Source organism: Anas acuta, chromosome 4, assembly GCF_963932015.1.
Source record: "Anas acuta chromosome 4, bAnaAcu1.1, whole genome shotgun sequence".
NCBI lineage: Eukaryota > Metazoa > Chordata > Aves > Anseriformes > Anatidae > Anas > Anas acuta.
The window spans coordinates 55,014,682-55,036,218 of NC_088982.1; the positions used below are offsets into that span (position 1 = coordinate 55,014,682).

The 21,537-nt window shown below is 34.8% G+C and overlaps 1 protein-coding gene across 23 annotated transcripts in view; it reads left to right on the forward strand.

Annotated features, from left to right (window-relative positions):
- Positions 1–21,537, forward strand: part of TENM3 (teneurin transmembrane protein 3) — a 1,325,064-nt gene that overhangs the window by 845,939 nt on the left and 457,588 nt on the right. For all 23 annotated transcript variants that reach the window (XM_068681265.1, XM_068681272.1, XM_068681274.1 and 20 more), the window contains one exon: positions 20,762–20,813. The gene's annotated coding sequence lies outside the window, so the exon portion shown is untranslated. The remainder of the gene's footprint in view (positions 1–20,761; positions 20,814–21,537) is intronic.

Here is a 21,537-nt window from a genome sequence, read left to right on the forward strand (position 1 = left end):
ACTTCCATAGATTACCTGTTCTCTGAAGAATCTCTCTGGAGTTAAAGAAATTTCTCATATACAGTTATTCTATTTAGAATTAACAAGCAGTCCTGTGTGGCGACTCTCTTGTACGCTGGTGTAACAAATTCAGAATCAGCTGCAAATCGATTCCAAACTATCATTTATTTAGGCATTTTTTTTAGCCTTAGCAAATAGCTTTTTCGTAACTTCAATTAATACATTGATTGCAGTCTTCCTAATAATTTCCCTTCATTATTAAGAAGTGGATTGGAATTGCTTACATTCAAAAAAATACCTGTTTTACATACTGTCTGCATACCTCTCAGGAATATTACAAAAGGAAGTTTCAATGGTATAGAAAAGAATAAACACAAATATAAAGAAATACAGATGAAATCCAGTGACCCTTAAAGGACTAAAGATAGAACTACAGTAATAAAGACACTAGAGACTTGACTCAAGAGATCTGTTATACGCCTACCTCTTCTTAAGTTTTCCTGTGTAGTTTGTAGGCAAATCTTTTGTCCGTATTTCCACCAGTCTTCAGAAAACAGAAGCACTGATTACTGCTTTGTTTTTGTTGTTTACTTACGAGATGCACTGGGGAAAAAATACCCATTTTTCCATCATTTCCTGGCTTATTATTCCTACACTAGCTTTTCTTTGCTTTCCAACTGTAGAAGACAAATATAGATCCTGCAGATCTACCAGCTGCAGGAAAAGGAGTTTGTCTCCCTCTTTCCAGGAGGCCAGTTTGACAACAATTTTAATCACTTTATAACCCACGGTGTACCATTAGTTGGGGAATGGAACATAGATCTGAATTAAATAAAATGCCACTCATAGTCAGGAGTCCTTTGGAGCTGTTACCATTACAATAAGTTATTTTTATTACTGCTTGAAAGTATTGATTTATGAGCACACAATAAATCCAAAGAATAGGCACATTTATAACACAGAAGACAGGAGTATGAGGAAAAAGAGAAATATAAAGTCCTTCATGTTGTGTTTTTTAGAACAGACAATGAATAAAAGAAAGTACGTACAATAGAAGTGAAATGAGAGGTGTAGTAACTACCAGTAAGACAACAGCATCATGGAAATGCCATTGTTTTCCAGGAGTTTTTAAGTTCTTAACTGCCAAAGCACATTTAAAGGCAAACTAAATATCTTTTGTCTTTCATTCAGTTTAAGAGGAATCTTTTGAGTGTTTTGAGACTGGTTCCATCCTTCCACCTTAGTGCAGTGTCAACAGAATTGTGCCCAAGCCGCACAGCCAGGTGCCTTCTGATTACACTTGCCCATGTTAGCCCTGCTCTTCGGGCAGTATTCTGAACAGATGTTTGATCTTGTGGATCATGGAAGTTATGAAGACCATATATCCATTACTGACCAGGTGCCAACAAATGCTCAGCATGCAGATTGCTGTTTGTCTGAGTGCAGCAAGTCCTTTATTGGAGATGCATTGGCACTACCATTCACATTTTACAAGCCAGAAAAGTGAAGCATGGAACGTGTGAGTTATTAAAACATTTGTTAGCAGGACACAGCTGTTCTGTATGGCTAGCTGTTAGCAGAGTGTGCTACTTGACTTCTACCAGATTTCTGGTGATAATTATAGTGTAAAAGGCTGACCTAGCTCATACAGTAGATAATTTATCACTTCAAGGTGGAAATATAGATTTTTCTCTGCCATTGTTTTCCAACAGTTCTCGCTTTAATACACACACACAACTAACTGGATTGCTCTATTTTCAGGTGAACTTCCAAATACTCTTTCATTGTCTGTTAACAACTCAGAAATAAAAAAAATACGCTGTACATGTTTAATGTAATTTTCAGTGAATAGATTGAAAGAATTTTTATTATAAAAAAATGAACAGTAGTCATTTAGGCATCTTGAAACATTTAATTATTATTTTTTTAATTATTTAATGATTAAATAGAAATACGTCATCTTAAAGCTTACTTCAATATAAACAAAAAAAAAATAAAAAAAGGAAAATGTGGAAGAAAACGAGGTTCCAATCTTAGGAAATAAATTAATGTACTTTGGGAAATTCTTCACTGGTGACATTCACTAGGTTTAGAAGAAATAATTTGGTTCCAGTGCTGTGCTTTTAGCCTGGTGCTCCTTCTCTGACATTGGTAAAATTCTTTGCCAAATACCACGGGGTTTTAAGTGCTGCTTAAGCCTTTGAAGGTTTTAGTGGGTCTTAAGAAGTGCCACAGTCCTTATGCTGGCGCACAGCCCAGGGTGAATTTCACTTTTGATGGCAACAGCTGTGTATCTATCAGGTTTCTGAAATGTGCAAGGAGGGCAGAACAGGGTGCTGCAGTCCACAGGCAGCTGACAAAAGCTGGGGAAACAGAGCTGCTTCATTAGAAGCAGGGCTACCGAATAACAGGCACCACCAGATGGTATTTGGGGGGGGCGGGGGGGAAGGTATTTGTTTTTTAGACATTTGACCCTCATTATGCTCCAGAGCTTCCCTGGGTTTTTAGGCATTTAGAAAGGCACATTTCTAGCATGTGGCCCACCTTTGTTACAGGTGTCAGCCCTGGAAGTACAAGCACTCCTTCTTCTCTTCTTAGTACCTCCATGTTTCACCCGAATTTGCCACTGAATGAGGATGCTTGTGGTTACACTTTGGGGTTTTGAAAGTAAAAAAAAAAAAAATCATGAGAAAAAAGTTTTGCAAATAACAAAATATTGTAAATATTGCAATGCTCTGAATATTTGAAAAATCAAGAAATGACGTCTGTAGAGCAATAAATAGGTATTTTAATCATGCTGAAGTTGTATGTCTCACAGAAGATACATGTCACCTTGATCTTTTTTACTACTGCATGGATATTTAGCTTCATAGTTTGAAGGTTCAGCTCTATCCATTGAAAGGCTTTTCAAGAATGAACAGGGAGCAAAGCCAAGATTTTTATTCTGCTTCCTAGAGAATTTAAAAACAAAGAAAAGGAAACAATGTTTGTGGGTGTTTATAGTGGTTTTCTTGTCTAATATTGAATGTTTTCTTTGCTTACTTCGGCATGTGGATACTGAGTGACCTCCTAATCAAGCCAAGAACAAGCTCAGTAAAGTGTATCAGCTGTTTTGAGAGTTATCAAGGTTTGGGTTTACTTCTGTGAAAGAAGTAAAGCAGGTTAGTACACCTCCAGGATTTTCCTCAGTGATTCATGTCCTCTCCCCACTGGCAGTATAACCTAAAGCTACCCCAGGGCTTCCAGGACAGAGGAGGCAGTGGCACTGCTCCCTGTTGCTCTTTATCTCTCACTGTGCAGTACTAAGCAGAGGCTACAGCTTTTCCCACATCCTGCTCTCCACCTCGTATTGAATTGCAGGTGAATCTGGGAGGCCACAGCAGTTCTCTGAGGCAGGTAACTTGAAAGCCCAGAGAGGGATGTGGGGCAGAATTTTGTACCATTCAGTTGTAACCAGAATGCTTACAAAATAGCACAAATACTTCTTTAATGTACTTATCTATTTCAAACAAGTCAGATCTTCTTGCCAACTGATTAAATTGGGGAAAGAAAGGGATAAAAACAAAGGGATAAAAGTTCCATGTCAAGTGGATTTCTATTCTGTCAATTACTTTGTTATCAACACACCTCTTTTTTGTCTGTTCATCAACAGCAAAAGGGATCAAGGTGCCCTCCTGAAAAACTGCTCTAGTTTCTTCTCTATCTAAAATAGAAAGACATAGCTGTATTGCAGTGAATATCTCTATATAAGGAAGTTTTCTGTGAATTCCACTGTCTCACCCTCTATATGTTTGAAATCAAAAACTCAATGAAGTGTGTTAAGAATGGAGTAGTCCCCCACTGCTTTAAGGGACCTCAGATACAGACTTAGTCATTCCTGAACTCCTCTTTCTTCCCTGGTAAAGTGTTTGAGATAGACCTTTTAAGGTCAACTGACCCACATTTTTGTATTTAGTTCCTTTTCTGTCATGCTTTATGATTTTATCACTGGGACATTTTGACTGCCAGTAGAATACTCCTTCTGGCCACTGCACATCTTTTCCTCACTCTCACCCCCTTCATTTTTCTCTGATCCTCACAAAGTATCTTGGGCTCCCTTTAATCCTTTCTCAGTTTTCTGAACTCTATTTTGATCTTCCACCAGCTCCCTTGTGCCATTCCCATTCTGTCAGCTCCCTTAGAGAACATTTTTCTCTTTCGCTCTCACACTCTCCCTCCTCCTTGCCCTCGTCTTCCATCTCTCTCACATAAAGCATACCTGTTTGTCTACCTGCATTTTTTTTTCCAATAAACACCATCAGTTTTGCTCTAATTCTAACACCAAAACTGAGGAATATCTCAGCTTTTATGATTTCCAACAGCAATATTTTCAGCTTTGACATGAATTTATTGGCTTTTACTCTGGAGATTGGAAATACGAGGTTTGATTCTCCTTTCATTTATAGCTATTTTAATATAATTCTATTTGATACAGTGAAGTTATTTTTAATTACAGCAACATAATTGAGAGGTTAATTGAACTAGGTAAAAAATTTGGATCTATCACCCTCCAATCGTTTGTAACAATAAAAGATGGAAAATTCCCAGGGAAAAGTTAAATAGAAGAAGTGTTACAGCTTGGGAATATCTGATCTTTTTCTAAAGATTATTTGCAAGACTGTCAGCTATGTGTACGCTTACTTCAGCTCTTAGCTTTTGTCCTTTCTGTTAACATTCCTGGATGTACTATGAGAATTTTTGAGTGGTAGGAATAGCATATATTCACTTAATTGAGGACATTTTCTCTGAGTAGATATCAGAGGAGAAATTGACCTGAGAGCCATATATTTAATCAAAACTTAATTAATTTATTTAGGTTGCAAAAGGAAATTCATCTATCATCTCTACGTGCATCTTGCTTTCTTCTGATATTTCTGATCGTATTGGATCTACATAGAAACTGAAGAAAAAAAAATCTCAAATAGCTTGAAATCAAAAGGAAGTCTGCATGTATATGTAATGGAAGTGTGTTTGTAATTTAGGTTTTCAGATTTGTATGTTCTAGGACAAAAACTTGATGCTGATTAACACATTATTTCACATTCCATTTTCTTCTTGAAATGACAGAAATGTATTTATTCAAAAATATATTAATTTTTGAATTCTGTCATCAGTGCCAATCTTGACATAAATGCAGACAACCAAACTGTCTATCTGACAGTGGAGACCTCAGCTCTTGTAATTTACAGGAAAGTTCCTGTAATTTAGAATATCAAAATATATACTCAGATAAACATTTATTTCCAAAGCACAGGTCTGATAGACTCTTTTCTGAATGGCTGCCTGGTGGAAGAAGGGATGGTTCATTAAAATACTTGATAAATATAAAATACAGGCACTGCTATTAGATGAAAAATATACTGTTAGGTATGCTACTAACATGCAAGTAGAGAGAGTTTGAGAAACAAAAGGAAAAGGGAGTAGAAGCTGAAACTGGAACTGAAAAGAGATAAAGCAAGGGAAGTGTTCTTGGAGACAGGGCAGTGGATAAAGACAAGTCTTTATGAATGCATTGTTAGTACAAGATTGTGCAAAGCTATCTCTATATCTTCATAATAACTGTAAGTGATAACTGAAGAAAACCCAGAATTTGAATTTTTCAGTTCTGCTTCTTGTTATCCTTCTGCTTTGCAGTATCTTGTAGTGGAGGATTTTTTTAGCTTATAAAATTGGCTGAAAAGGTTGTTTGTTTCAGGTATCCTCTTACAGTATTATTAACCTAATTAGCTTCCCCATTGTCTAACTTTATACATACTTGAAAGACACAGTATTTTTCCAATTTTAGTCTATCTCCTGGTCTTGTCCAGTACTGTATTTTCTCTAGTTCAGCCTTACTGTATTTGTAATGTGTTCTACAGTGTCATCTCAAATCCAGAGAAGTTCATAATCTTATGATTCCAGATGAAATATATATATATATATATTTTAAATTTCATCCAGTTTTAAGATTAAAACTCAGATATTCCAATGTTTTCTGTTTTATTGTTACTTTTTTTTTTTAACAAAAGCAACAGATATTCATTCCTTGACTGTCTATAAATGACAATTCCAAATAGTTTTGCAACAAGGAAAAATTACAAAGACCCTGACTTAAAACTTCAGGACTGCAAAAACCTAGTTCTAACTTGATTTACATGGTTCAGGGATAAAAAAGTGAAAGTGGTGATGGATAGCCAACGTCTGCCTGTATTTGAATCCACTGTGTCTTTGAAAGTAATCTGCAGAAATCTCAGTCCAGTTGCTTAAAACCCTCTGCTACCAGATCCATTAAGAGGCATTATCTTAATTGTAATGACCCCAAAATATAATATCTTTTTTTTTTTTTTCCCATTCTGCTAGGTATGCCTTGAATAGTCCTGACAATGAGCTGGAATTTCCAGGGACTGGGAGTTCTTTGAGGCATATTCCTACCCCACACAATAATTTATTTTTTATATAATGCTGCTAGTATTTTAAGCAGGCATGAAAACAGACAGAAAAGCAGTAATAGATGTATTGTCCATTAGTGCAACTGGGGCAATTACTAGTTCACAAATATTGAAACGAGCACTGATTGAGGTAAATGAATTTCTCATAATTTAATAATGAAAATCACTTCTACAACAGTAAAGATCTGCAATTATTGACAGTAGAGTAGTACAAATTTTAGTACAGAAATTTATTTTTCTCTGCATTTCATAAAATTGTACTAAATATTTCTTCAGTTTCTCTTTATTATCTTGCATTTCTTCAGTTTATATATTCTTAAATCTTTGTGCCAAGTTCTTTCAACGGGCAGCCCTATTTAGTTAGTCATGAGTGGTTTTGCAGTTGAATGCCAAAGCAATTTCAGTGTTTTATTTTACCTATTCTCTATTCCCAGTTGGCACAATATTCATGTGAATTGGTGTCGTTTAGTCATTCATCAGCTTCTCTAAACTCAGTTTTCTTATTGAAGAGAAAGGTTGCTTCATATTGGAAGACTGTACAGTAACCATGTTTTTAAAACATATTTAGTAAAGGCTGATACATTTAAAACATGGAACAGAAACTGATTTTATAGGCCACCATATAAGGCTAAAGTAAACTAAAACATTTTGAGAAAACAGAAATCAGTGTCTTTATAATGTGTACATCTGAACTGACAAAATGCATTGTTCTGAGCACAGCGTAAATGACCCTATACATCCAAACTTCTACCATGAAGCTTCATTAAAGTATATAAATTACTACAACTGTCAGAGATGGCATTAAGTATTCAATAACAGTAGACTTAACACAATTAATAGCAATTAAAATTATACTTTTATGATGTCAGCCACCAGCACTGTAAAGACATAATTGCCTGTAAGGACTTCTGCACCATATTTATCCTCTAAAACTGTCCAATTTATATGAAAAATGCCAAAAACATATCCCAAATGGGTACCATTATCTTCTTGGATTTTTAAAAGTGATCTGTCTTTATCCAGCCTGTGCACATTAAGCTAATTTACTTTAATTAGTTTTTTCCTCATTGTCTTAATAGACATGTTGATAAGGAATTCTTTTTGTTTTGTTTTTCTGTTCCTGACTACAGATGTTAAACTTTACTCATTAAACATCATTTAATATATTACTACCTTGAATCCTGTACCTGGCTCTTTCTGTTCAGATTCTCTCTACCATCCAATTGTCAATTACAAACTTAGTGAACAATAGTATCTTTAGTATTTTTCAGAAATGTAAAGCAGCTGTGCTTTTGTTAATTAACTGGTAGTTAAATAGGAAAGAATGACATTTTTGTCTGTGCTGTGGCAGGAGAGTTTATTGTGGTCATAACAAATTAATTAACTAATTCCTAGAACAGTCACTTATGTCTCTAACTTGTATGCAATAGAATATCCCTGAAAAAATGCCAGAGTTCTCAGGCTATATTGAGAATAAAAAATAATAATGGTGTGATCGATGGATAGGTGTCTCATCTCTATGATCCAGGCTCAATCTTCTAACTTAAATATGTAAAGTTAAGTGCTTGCACCTCAATTTGTAGTTGATAAAGGCAAGCTGCTAATTTAGATCTTTGCAATTGCTCTTGGAGAAATATAAATCACTCTACTTACTGTGTAATTGAGTTTCTAGTCTTCCATTGCTAAGTTACTGTGATATGTTAAGTTTAATAGAAAAGCTTCTCTTCTATATTGTCTTCTGACATGTCCTATATTGATTAAGTTTGTAAAGGTACATCCAATGTCTTAAATCCATTCCTATGGGTCTCCTTTAAAGTTGTCTTAGTTGTCTTACATTCTGTTCATTTTCATTCTACAAACTGAGAAACACCAAACTACTAGTATAGTTGTATCAAATTAGAGTGTGATTTTTTCCTTGCCTTTCCAAAAGCATTTGAGGTTCGGTATGAACGTCTTGTTTATGCTAAGCAATATATACATGTATATATAAATACCTTGATTTGTAGTTTGTGTTACTAAACCCTCATCACTATGCAGTCTCCTTTAGCATCAATGAATCAATGACCTGTAAAGACGCAGAATGGTCAGAATAAGAATTTATGAAAGTGAGTAATGTTTTGAAATTCAGATATAGCCATGGAGGTATTCTAAAGCTATACCCATCTATAAAGCTGTAAAAGTGTTTAGGACTCTTTAGAAACTTAAATATTTTTGATAAAATCCCTCTGAAAAGCAACTTATGTATAAACTGAGAAATTATTGATATATACAAAATGAAATTGTTGTGATTAGAGAGAATTCTTGATGATGAAAATATCTGTATGAGGCAAACGTAAAAAACACACAACAGCTTATTATTATTCTTTCTTCCTACAGTAGTGTATTGATGACTTCATATTACATTGCTTTTTGTTAATCATAACGATACAGTCATCCATAGTCTTTTGTTTTGTTTTTTTCTTTGCATGTATAACTTCTGCTAGAGGAAAAAAGACGCTGAATAGCTTGCAGGCTTTTGAATCACCTTACAAACCCTACAAGAGACCTACACTTCAAGAGATATTTTTGCTTTCCTTGCCCAACTTGAACTCGACTAGACAAATTTCTCCTTTTCTTGAAGCAGAAAATAGTTACTTTGTTAAGACCCAATAAGCTTTTGACTGACATAAAATATAAATACAAAGTCAGACATCATAAACACATCCCATACAATTATATTAATAACATAAATCAACAGAACTCTAACTGGTAGTTTTCATAGCTCAACGAATTTTTTCTGTCTGAAATGGTAGGTAAAACAAGCTTGTAAATACAGCTTAAAGTAAGGATAAAATGATCACGAATGTTATGCACCTGCACATCTGTATCTGTGTGTGTATCAGTGCTTTCATTTGGCTGTAAAATTCTGAAATTATCCCTATAATTAAAAATTTGAAAATCTGATCTTCTTTCAGATAAAGTGACTTCTAAAGGAAAGCTGTCTTGCAGAATCATTCAATGAGATTTGTAGCTAGCCTCCTCAAAAATGTAATGCATTAGTGTGCTGAGCTCTAGAAAACTGTAGCTTGTTCTTATTTTGTGCTGGTATCCAGGGCATAATCGTATCCCGATCCAAAATCTAAACTCCAGACACGACAGTATTAGAGGAAGGAGCTGAACTTCCATTAGTAATTTAGGAGTTCTTCAGTTTGTATTTTATGTATGATGAATTTGATACCTGTTTTTGCAAGAACTGCTCTCCAAAGCTGTCATCGGTAGCAGACACAGAGGTATAAGAACACAGAGCAAGCCTGCGCAGCCACGTCCATTAGAAAGCAGCACCTGAGACCCCCATAAAAGTTCTGACAAAAAGTTTTGTCAAAAACTTGTATGCAAACTATGCAAGTTAGATTCTAACTTTATATTGCCTCCCTCTTAGTGATGTGAATTTTAATCTGTTTAGACTTCTTTGTTTAATATTAATCGAATAAAATCACTTGTCATAATGGAATTGACAATTGAAAGTGATGACATCAAAAAATAAGCTAGCATTAGAAAATATGTCTAGGAATTTCCTTATGAATTGAAAAATTATTCCAAGGGAAATGACATAAAGAGGTGTAAGTATTCCCAATGATCAATTATTTTCTAGATAATATTCATATCCATCTCTAAAAGATAGATTGATGTTTTTACATATTTTTAAGCTCTTCTTTATCTTTACCTTTTTAGTATTTTAAAATATTTTCCATCCATGATGGAAAGATGACAAGTATTTACTTTCTGTGGCTTGTGGCAATGATGGTAAAAGAGATTTCAGAAAGATCAGTATTGCTCTGGAAATCAGAAAAAGCCACTAGTGGGTATACAATCATCATATACTTTAAAATGAGTTGAATACATCTCTTTGTATGACACTCATACATACAGTGAGAAGCTAAGAAATGTTTCTCCAACATGTAGGCTGATCATGTGCACAAAAATGTACTGGGGCATTAATGACATCAAAAGTGTCATTACTTTGCACTTTAATACTAGGAAATCTGGATAATTCACATTATGTGAGAAGTTTCAGGTAAAGTGGGAAAAAATGAAAGAATGAGTGTAAAAGACTTGGTGAATTCATTGGTCTTTACTGTCAGATTTTATGGTGTTGTATCCAGGTGTGTAGTCATCTTGAAATCAACGAGTCCATGTTGAAATCAACTATTCCAACAGATTCTTCTCTGTTGTTTCCAACTAATTAGCTTCTGATTTCTAGCAGAAATACTTTTTGTATATAGTCTTGCATTGCCTACTGAATTTTATCCCATTTCCACTAGACAAGTCCTCAAGGTCATCTCTTGTTTCCTGTACAGTGCAACAGTCCTATTTTCCAACCATTATTCTGCCAAGATCACTAACAAAAAATTTTAAATAACATCTCTCAAAAATCAGGCTCAGAGAAACTCTGTGTCTAGATTTCAGCACTACTGGCAGGTGTCTCACCTTTAAACAATCCTTTCCTATCTAACTTCTCTTATCTTTAGCTTAGTTACTGTGGCATTCTGTCAGTTTACTAATGATGATGGATGAGAGCTAATGTGTTTCCTATGTACAGAAAGAAAATGGGCATTTTATAAAAGAGAGAAGCCAGGTTAGTCTAGCATGGTTTATTTTTGATGCATAAGATTCAAACACGTTTAGTCAAACAAGTAGGAGATGTCTAAAGAAAGAGCACGAGAAAAGAAGCAATTATGGCAATTCTTCCCTATGTTAACCCTACTACCACTTGGAAATTGGTGGCTTATGTCAGAGATGAAATTCTGGTCATGTTTCATAGGTATCAATGAATCCACTAGGCCTGTTGAATAGCATTAGTAATAGTAATGAGAATTCCCTATATGTAATTAAATAAATCTCTGTAACATACTTCTTCAGTTATCTCTTCCTCAGGCTGAAGAACTCTGGTCTGTTCCACTCTCTTCCAGTATGGAATGACTTCAGAATCTCTCCATATTCTTTCTGCCTTTTCTGCCTCTTTTGTAGGTCTAGCACATTTTTTTTAGACAGAGAGATCAGTAATTCAGTGTTCAACACGAATACACAGTGGATTTATAGCATAAAAGAAAGTTTCCTGCCATGCTTTTTTCTTAATCATTTCTAATGTTTCTAATGCTGTTTTTTTTTTTGGAAGGTTGGAAGCTGATGTATTTAGAGAACTAGTCACAATGACTCCCTGGTTCTCTTTTTAAGCAGTAATAGCTAATTTAGAACCCATCTCTTCATATGTATAGGAAAGGCGTATTTATCCCCATACTGACTGTGTTGTATTTATACACACTGAGTTTCACTCATTTCAATTCTTCGTATGATTCACAGCTGTTATTTCACTCCCTAGTGAAGAAGCTCATCAGGGTTGACTGTTAAACTACACATTCCTGGAGAAATCCCCAAGACTTTTGTAGTAAGGGAGGTCACAATACAGTAATGATGCACCTTTTAAAGCACCTGTAATTAACAATGTTGAGCTGAGCCAAGGTAAATCACAGTAAAGTAAAATAGCAACCTTGACACTGCAATGCTAAGCAATTCAATTGCTATGGAATGAGTAATCTTTATTTGTTGACGTTTTTATGTTTGTTGTTGTTTGTTTGTTTGTTTTGTTGTCGTTTTTTTTAAAGTTCTGGAGTTGTCCCATATTCAAGATTTCTCAGGTAGTCATACATACTACTTATATATGTATATAGTCTCTGACCAGGTAATTCAGATTAGTAGAAAAACTTCCATTAACAACAGTGGAGAATCAAACTGATAATGTACATAAAACTATGCTATCTTTCAGAATGAAAAATGCAATGAAATGCCATGCCATTTATGCCAGGGTACAATAGTTCTGTATTCTTCTAAAGGTATCACAAATCTAAATACACCTAGAAGAATCATATAGAATTTGAGCTCTTATTTCTTCTCATGTCCTCCTTTTTTATGAGATTAAAAACTAGAGATCGTTAAATCTACAAGATTAAATTACCTTTTGATATAAGAATAGTTATTTTACCTGTAGGAGGACAAGGTAGAGAAGATCTTTTGATGGGATTTCACTATCGACTGTAAAGTAGTTGATTGATGGTGAAAGGGTTACTTTCAGTTAGCAGAGACTGCCTCATTGACTGCAATTGTTTTGTTAGCAATATATGTTCCATATACCTTAGAGCACAGACACCTGTATTAAGTTTATAATTCCGTAACGTGCTCATAACAATAAGAGACCTTATCTAAAAATCCTTTGAAACATCATTAATGTTTTCCCACATTCCAGCTGAACTAGTTGGTTCTTGCCTGTATTAGTTGAGTCTATATTGAAAAAAGTTAATCAGATTCTACTTTCTTTAACAGGAAATATATGAATTTCTTAAACAACTTCAAACCAATAAAAAGACATAAATTAGATATAGTCTGTGAGCAAAGTTTTTCAAAATAGACGTAAGTTTTCCACTGAGACAAACACTATATTTTGGTGTGCTTTTCTATTGGTATTTCACACGTAATAATGTGTACATCTCCGGGGTAAAAAGAAAAGTACATATTTGCCATTAGGGGAATAGAACTTCTCTCAATAAAAGTCATAATTTAAACCCAGAAGCATTAGTACTTGGGGTAAATAAAGCAAGCTGGTCATTGGTGCAGACCACAAGGAAAGTGATGACTCCAGCCTACCTAATGTGGCAGTTACTGTTGATTTTTGCATGCAATGTTTTTCTCTTCTGATGAATCACACGTGCATAACTTGCTGTCAGTTTGCTCTAATTATCATAGATCATTCTCATGATTTGCCACTTGTAACCTAATATATTAAGATAGTTGAAGTAATATGTTCTGGTTATAATTGGTTGCCCACTATTGATATGGGTAATGGATCTCTCTTGCGAAATACAAACAGTAACTAGATGCACAGCATGCAGGTAAGTTAAGTACCCACACTACCCAGGAATCAGCAGGTATTCTTCATGACTTAGTCTCCAGACGTATTTTCTGGAAGCTCAGCATATCTCTAATTGCAATTATATTTTGTGTCCATCTTGCCTCAGATCTTAGAAAAGGGGTTTCTATGTATAAATATTTAAGTATGAAAGTAAAAGGTGATACCAAGCATATTTCTGCAGACTTAGAGGTATATAACTGGCATAAATCTTTTCACAGAATTCCCATTTATATTACTGGAGTTAGTCTCAAGGATAATTCACATCCCAAAGTGTAAAATCAAATCTTTAAACTGGGAACTGGGAGTCTTCATATAATATGTTTAGTTCAGTGTAATCAATAACATTAATAAATCAGTGGATTGACTGAATTCTGAAAGGATGGTAGGCTCTCACACAATAAATTGATTTTTGTTTTCTCTGTGTGAACACAGAAACACTGTAGTTAAGTGCACAGTTGGTGTAATATTGACTTTTTCTTTTTTTTCCCTGATATTTAGTCACTGCGTGTTCAAGGTTGACAAGGGCAATTATATCCCACCAGTGTGTATCAGTAACCATATTTCTCGAGGGCATTGGTTTTCTCCAAAACACTTCTGGGATTTCAAGACCTACTTTCTTTTCAGTGTTCTGCTAAAAACTTCCAAAATGAGCTAGAAACAAAATTTACATCCTCTCAAAGCACTATTAAAGACTGTTAAAAAAAAAAAAAAAAAAAAAAAAAAAAAAGATGCTTGCAGCAAATGTTTGCAGATCAGCATAAGCTTTTTAAATATTTCATTTGGTTTCTTTCAGTAAATCCAGTTATGGCTGCTGAAGAGCAAACCGTCAAAACCTTTAAAGGCTTAGCCCCTCTTTTCTCATCTTTACTGTTTTACACCTTTCTAAAAAGACTTCAAAACCAAAAAAGTGCAGAGAACATTGCATCCAAAGCCCCATACAGGTTTAGCCTAAGGTGATTATCTTTAGTTTTAGTGAACAAGGTCCAATTTGACTTTGCATATTTAAAAACTAACTTAGAGTTGGTTATTACTTTCCTGACATCCATTGTAGGAAATCTTTGAAAAGAATAAATTGCATTCTATTCATTTTTATTTATTTGAGGCTCTTCCGTGACTTCTAAAATATGTAACACAGCAGTTTTCAGTGAATTTTCTGCTCTAATTACAACCTACCTAATACCAACCTGATCAACTACAAGACAGTGTTTATATTTCAGCATAACTTGAAAAGTTGTTTCAAATACATAACAGTACAAGTTAAATGATTTGAAGAAAATTTGCACTGGGCTTTTAAGGATCTTTATATATTGTAGTTGGCCACAATTTATCAATATAATAAGTAGAAAAAAAAAAAAAAAAAAAAAAAAAAAAAAAACACCTAGCTTTGGAGAGGAAGAGGAGAGTGACATTTTAAAGCAGCACCAAAGTGTCTAAATAAACTTCTGTGTGTTCCTGTGTCTGGTTAAAACATGGAGAAGGTCTGCCTTCATCTATATACTGCCTTCAGTGATGTTTGCAGCTGGGATGAAGGGGCAAAAAAAAATGCTTACAGAAGGTGGCATTCTCGGGATGAGATCAGAGTTATAAAAGGTCCTGGAACTGCAAAATGTTCATTTTGAGCATCTTGTTGGCTCTTGTTAAAGTACTGCTTTTGATGGGCCAGAATTTAATCTCAAAAGTGATTAAAATAGTAATTATTTGATTCATCAGTGAAGAAATAGAGTTTCTTTAAAAGCCAGACTCCATTTAATTAACAATAATTTGAGACTTCAGTCAGTACAGATCTGAATACTAACATTATTTAACCACCGGCTTTCAAGTATGTTAGGTTTCTCTCAGAACTGCCAAATTTTATCTTGCTCAGCATTCAGAAGCAATCTCCAGGGGAAAGCTCTTTGCCACTTTGTCCAGTGCAAATCAGCCATTCTCAGCTTCGTGTGAATGTGTATCATGGTCTAAACCATGATTTTGTATGTTTATATAAAATCAAGGGAGGAGGACAAAAAAATGGTCCATTCAAAAATAATAATGATACCACTTAATTAAAATGAATCAAAAGATACTCTTTATATTGCTAAAATTGTTTTCATATGACCACTGTTGTCTTCCACCTTTTCAAAAATATTTATATTGATACTTTTATATGTACAACCTTGCAAGATATGATACATTTTTCATGGTGCTGTCAACAGCAAAACTAATTGTATTTCATGTAAACAGAAAAAACATTCTTCTGTTTAAGGAATAAATCCACGCTGAAAAGATAAGGCATATTGTTAGTTTATGCTTTTTTCAAAGCTTTGTTGAAAAGTTAATAAGAGTGCAGAAAGCAATGTAGTCTTACTCATAATAATTTAAGGGATTAAATATTCCAGTCACTTTTAAACTGTTTTATCTTTGCCCCTGTTTTTCTTACATGCTTTACTCTCTCTATTAAGAAAAATCCAGTAGATATTTCAAAGCGAAAGAGCAATTTTTTATCCATTTGTATTTGGCAATGGGCTTTGCATAGGGTAAAGTGTTGTGAAGGTGCATGGTATGGGTGAACATGTAATTGGTAGAAAGAGTAATTATAGTATGATATTCATACTTACACAACTAGCTTAAGCAATGCCAGGTTTGATATGAAAAGTGATGCACAGTGCTCTAATTATTACACATATTTTGAACATATGTTCTGCATTACATTTCAGAGAGTGCTGGTCTTTAAAGTTACTTTCTGCCGTGTTACTTTTCCTATGATACCAATTATTTTAAGTGTGTATGACAGGTAACTGGCATCTTTATAGCTGTGAGGTTGCATCTCAGCAGGTTTTACCAGTAATACTGTGAACATGAAAATAATGTGTAAAGAATCTGTTCCATGGAAAAATGATATCATTTAACATAGAAAATGCAATAAACAACATTTGACACCCCCCAAACCTCCCGCAAAATTCACGGGAGAAGCTTAAGTACATAATTTCCAAGTAATGACATTTTAACATTAAAACGTTGCATTTTCCAATGCTCTCTTTTGAAACTGTTGTTCCAATTTACTAGCAGGAGCTCTAGTGGATATGCCTTACTGTTAATAACCAGATGAATTAACAGCATGGTGAGGTTCTCTGGAGACCATATAGATATATTCTTGTTGCAAATAAATAAAAAATATGTATATATGCTTATGTAGAAGGAGATAAATCTTTACTGCTAATTTACAGTTATATAGTTGAGTTTTACTCTGATAATGTTGTAAAATAATGCATCAGTACTGTTTGTCACACAAGAAAGAATGTAATCAGTTTGTATAGAAGTTGTAAATAGCTATAGTTGTAATATAGTTACATATACGTGTATAAAACTATATATAACCATATAGATGTATAAAACTATAGTTCTCAATATAGTTATATAAAGAACTACATCCTTTACTATTTTTTTTTAATTCTTATATGAATGGTACCCCAGAGGATTTACCTGTTCCCAAGAAATCTGTTCTTAGTGTTCCTTTCAGCTTTAGGCAGTTGTTTACATCAGCCTTTCCATGATGAGTACAAACATTGTGCTTGCTGGTTCCTTGTAGCCCTGGGATTATTGCAGCAGATCAACACTTACCATGGTAGCCTGTAAAGTCCATTCGTTCATGCTGAATGAGGGTAGTGCTGAGAACCTCCAGCATCATTCATTCTCCACAGCACAGCAGCTCTTGGCTGCTTCTAATTCATTTGTTACCAAGTAATCAATTGTGCCAATGATCCAACTCAATAAACTAGTAAATAAAAATGCCCTACATGATCTTTGGCTCAGGCTTCTTTCCAGCTGTGTCTAGGGATATGGCTCAAATGCAATTTACAGAAGAGCACTGTTCACGTAAGTAGCCAGGATGCTTCTCTGAGTTGATGGTAAATGTCTAGCCATGTCCAATCTGTTTGATATAACTTCTAAAATCCTGTGTGGAGGGTGCCATTCTGTGAGAAGCTATTTACCTGCTTTGTTTCTGTGTCACAAAATTGCTGTTTGTCTACTATATGTAGCATTTACTCTACCCTATGCTGGCTCCTTCTCAATTTGCAAACACCCCATTTTTACTATCTCAACATGTAACTGAGCAGGACAAAAAGTTTCTGTACAATGCCCTGAAACTGAGAACTATTTTTCTGGTGTGCGAGCTATTCTTCCCCAATTCAAATCAAAGTGTGGTTTCTTTCGGATGTTATCATGGCAATATAATCAATCAAGTTCCAAGTAAACATACCTTTAAAGTTAAGACAGAAATAGGATGTGCAAGATCATTCCAGTGTTTTATCTGGCAAGCAACAGTGAAGTTTTATGAGCTTTTTTGAGCCACTTCTACATAAAGTAGCACTGATGTTTTACTCTCCTCTATTTTGCATGTTCTCCATGAGATGAAAGGTTCCAGCTCAGAACATATAAATATTTCACTGATTTTGTGGGGGTGATGAACAAGAATCAGTCGCTCTGGTGGACTGCTGAAAATTGATGCAGTTTTCCGAATGTGTATTTCCTGCCCTATAGGGATTCGGACCTATGGGAGACCTGCAACCTCCTGAAAACACAGCTCAGGGCTGGCAGTCCTATTGCTGCCTTGTCTGGGCTGGGGTCATTATATACGGCCTTCAGTTGTCCTCTTTCAGAAGCTAGTTAGGACCAGTTAGAGGAAATCTTATTTTTCCTGCTGAAAATCAACAGTTTGTGCATTCTAATGACAATAACTTCTATTCCTTTTCTCAACTTAGCATTGTTTTTCAAGATGCTGGGATTCTTGTCACAGGTCTGTTCGGAGGGTTTGTGCATGAGCTGAACTACTTTAGATTAATTGCTCGGCTTTTGAATGTTCAAAATTCCTGTTCAGAGCCCCTCTGTTGAATTCTTCTGAATTATGAAAACCAGCAGACCGCTGAATCAGAGTGATTCCAGTGAATCTGAGGAATTCTGTATCTGGGCAGTTCAGAAGGATGAAGCCTCCATTGCTGTTTATTGGACCTTAACTGGCAGCTATTTTCAGTTTTCCTCCCCGGGTTTCTGAGGGCAGCACTCTTTGATCATGCTCCAGTAAATGATGATCAGAGCATCAAAGGGAGTTAAATATGTTGGCAGAGAGTGTCACTGGGCTTGACTTTCAAGTGTGCAATGCTAGGAATATATTCAGAAATACGACTGAACTGAATCAGTATAGTTAGGCACCGAAGAAATAGAATCACAGAGCAAAGAATTTTGGGCACAGAGTCACCTAACTCTAGAAATAAGGAATATTGAAGAGAGCAGTTCCTGCTGTTCTTAAATTTGTGAAGTCATCACTCAGAACTCATTAGCCCACCCTCCAGTGCTGGAAGATTACATTCCTACAATTGATAATACATGTAGAAAACAAAAGAATGAAATTTAAGATCATTGCCGTAAGTCTCTACACATCAGCATTTGAGATTTCCCTTCTAGCGTGTCTTGGTTTCAGATTCCTGTAGTAGGATATTCTGATTACACAAAGAGGAATGCTTAGACACAAACCTGGTTGCTCTCTGCTTACTTTTGTACTTGCTTATAACTAAAAGAAAAAACACAAATGTTATGGCATGGGTTTTCCACATGAACTAGAGGACTGTTACATACGAATAAAGCAAAAAGCAGGTCTATACAATCACATCATTGTCACTTTCCTTAGTCCTTAGATGAACGTAGCACTTGCAAAAAGATGAAAAGAATGCAAAACATATTCTCTAAATAGTTCTCTGAATAGAACCGCCATCAGCTTAGTGGTATAAAATCATTATTAGCAGGGGAATTATAGAGCCAGGTTCCCTAATGGTGTAAGTCAATATAAGTGTGTAGTAAGTGTAATGTAAGTAAGAATGTATGTAAGTGGCCACTGTGCATTAGATCATTGTTAATATTTAGCATTTGTTTTTTTCACTATCTTACCACTATATTTCTACCTTTATATCTTAGTAGAGAAGCTTCTTTCATTTTTATGTCTACTGGACAGTCAAGCTATTTATTCATTTTTATGTCTATATGAAGTTTTTTCTTCATTTGCTGTCCAGGGCCTAGACTGGCATTTAGAGTGTCTTGGTATCAAGTGGAAGAGTTTGCACTGAATTTCATTATCCAGTTTTGTGTTGACAGATACCAGAGGAAATGCATTTTGTGGTTCAGGTAGAACCTGGATGTGCAGATCCAATATCCAGCCACTTTTTTAGAACATAGAGCCAGTGAATACTGTGATCTAATATAGTGTGTACCCAAAAGCTAAAAATAGGGTGCTGATCCTATTTCTTAACTCTGCCTATCAGAGGTTTGAAGCCAGTATTAAGAATGACTTCCATGGTGCTTTCATGGTATCATACTGATAGTCCCGATTCTTTGATCAACGCCTACCTTTATAAAAAAAAAAAAAATCCTAAAAATGCTGAGCTTTTACACCTGACCTATTTTGCTTGAAAGAAATAATAATAATAATAAAACTATTGAAATGCTCATTCACACTACGTTTTAAAATTCTGAAAGTACAGTGAAATGATACTGTTGTAGTTGGCAAGGGCTTTATTACATGTATCCTTTTAATTTATTGATGCTCAGTCTTTATAGGTGAAATACTCCAAATTCCTGTTTATTAAAACAGAAAATCATTTTATAGTTAACTTTAGAACACCGTGAGCTGTAATAGTTATGAAAAATGCTTTCTGAAAATAGCTCTTCATATGTATTCTATTTTTCTTTTAAAAAGTCAGTATCTTTTCCATATGTTTTATGTTTTTTACTGTTGACTATGTTGACTTTGCAAAGCAATGGGAAGATAATTTGTCAAATTTGCTGGTGAATACATCAACAAAATTGCTAAGTTGCTAAGAACTGAAAATTCATATTGTCTGTGCTAAAGTTAGGAAGACCAGTAAACCTTCTATTACATTTTATGTTAAATACTCAGGACACATGGTCAGTTTTCCACAGTAGTAACAATGAAAGAACCTTTTCACATGTGAGCTGAAGAAACCAAATGTGAAAGTGAGGTACAATAAACATGAATCTACAAAATGCCACTTCAGATTTCCTGTTCAACTTGCAGTTAACACTGCCATATGGTTCAAACAAATAAAATAGTCTCTTACAGTGTATTAATGTTTCAGTCCAGTAGCAACTATAATAAATACTTTGTAAAAGACGATCTGCATCTCACTTTGATGTTAGGAAAGATACGTAGTTAATGAACACATCATATATCACAATTCAAAGAGGAAAATAATTGTACCAAAAAAAAATCTAATATTTTGCTTTTAAAAGTTGCTGTAGTGTATTGTAATAATTAATTTAAAAAATGTCTAACCTAATTCATCCTAATCTATTCTCTTTGTAGGTTCTTGGATCGTCTGAGACCCACCAGCATAACACCAGGTAGAAAACTGAAGGTAAGATGAAGCATCCTACAGCCTCAAGTGTTAGTGGGATCCATATATTGCATTGGTGATTCTTAAACAGCAGTTTTCTAGCTGACTAGAAATAGTTTGTCTAGCTAACTGAATAGAGCATAACTACGAAATTTCAAGAAGCCAGTCTGCACTGAGTATGCAATGTCCAATGGTCTTAATCATTCTCTGTAACTTAAGCTGCTATATCTAATTTACCATTGCAATAACAGCATAGGTCAAAATATAAAATGGGATGCATGTAGTGCTAACGTTAACATGTATGAATACTTTGTCCAGGAAGGAATATCCAGCATGATAAATGGTTTTATGTTTTGACACTTTACTCTGTCACCAGCCAGACTTACCAAGAATAGAATATAATTAAATAAATAATGAAATTCTCAAAGGAGCTATTAAATTTCTTGTGAGAGTTCTCAAGCATTCACAAGAAACTACTGTGGCCTATGTATGTCATATTGTGATGTTTTGTAATGATGCCTCTCTTTAGATGAATACTTTGCAAATGCCATTTGTAACCATGACCTAAACTCTGATGAAAGCAGATAAGGAGGGTCCCATAGCTCTGAAATGATAGCTGTTGGTGCTCACTCAAAAGTGTATTAGGCAGTGATCGGGCTGTAACCAATCTTACTCTGTCATTAGTACTTATATAGCATCAAGTAAGGAGTGGGTTTGTTTTTTTAGTTTGTTTGTTTGTTTCAGA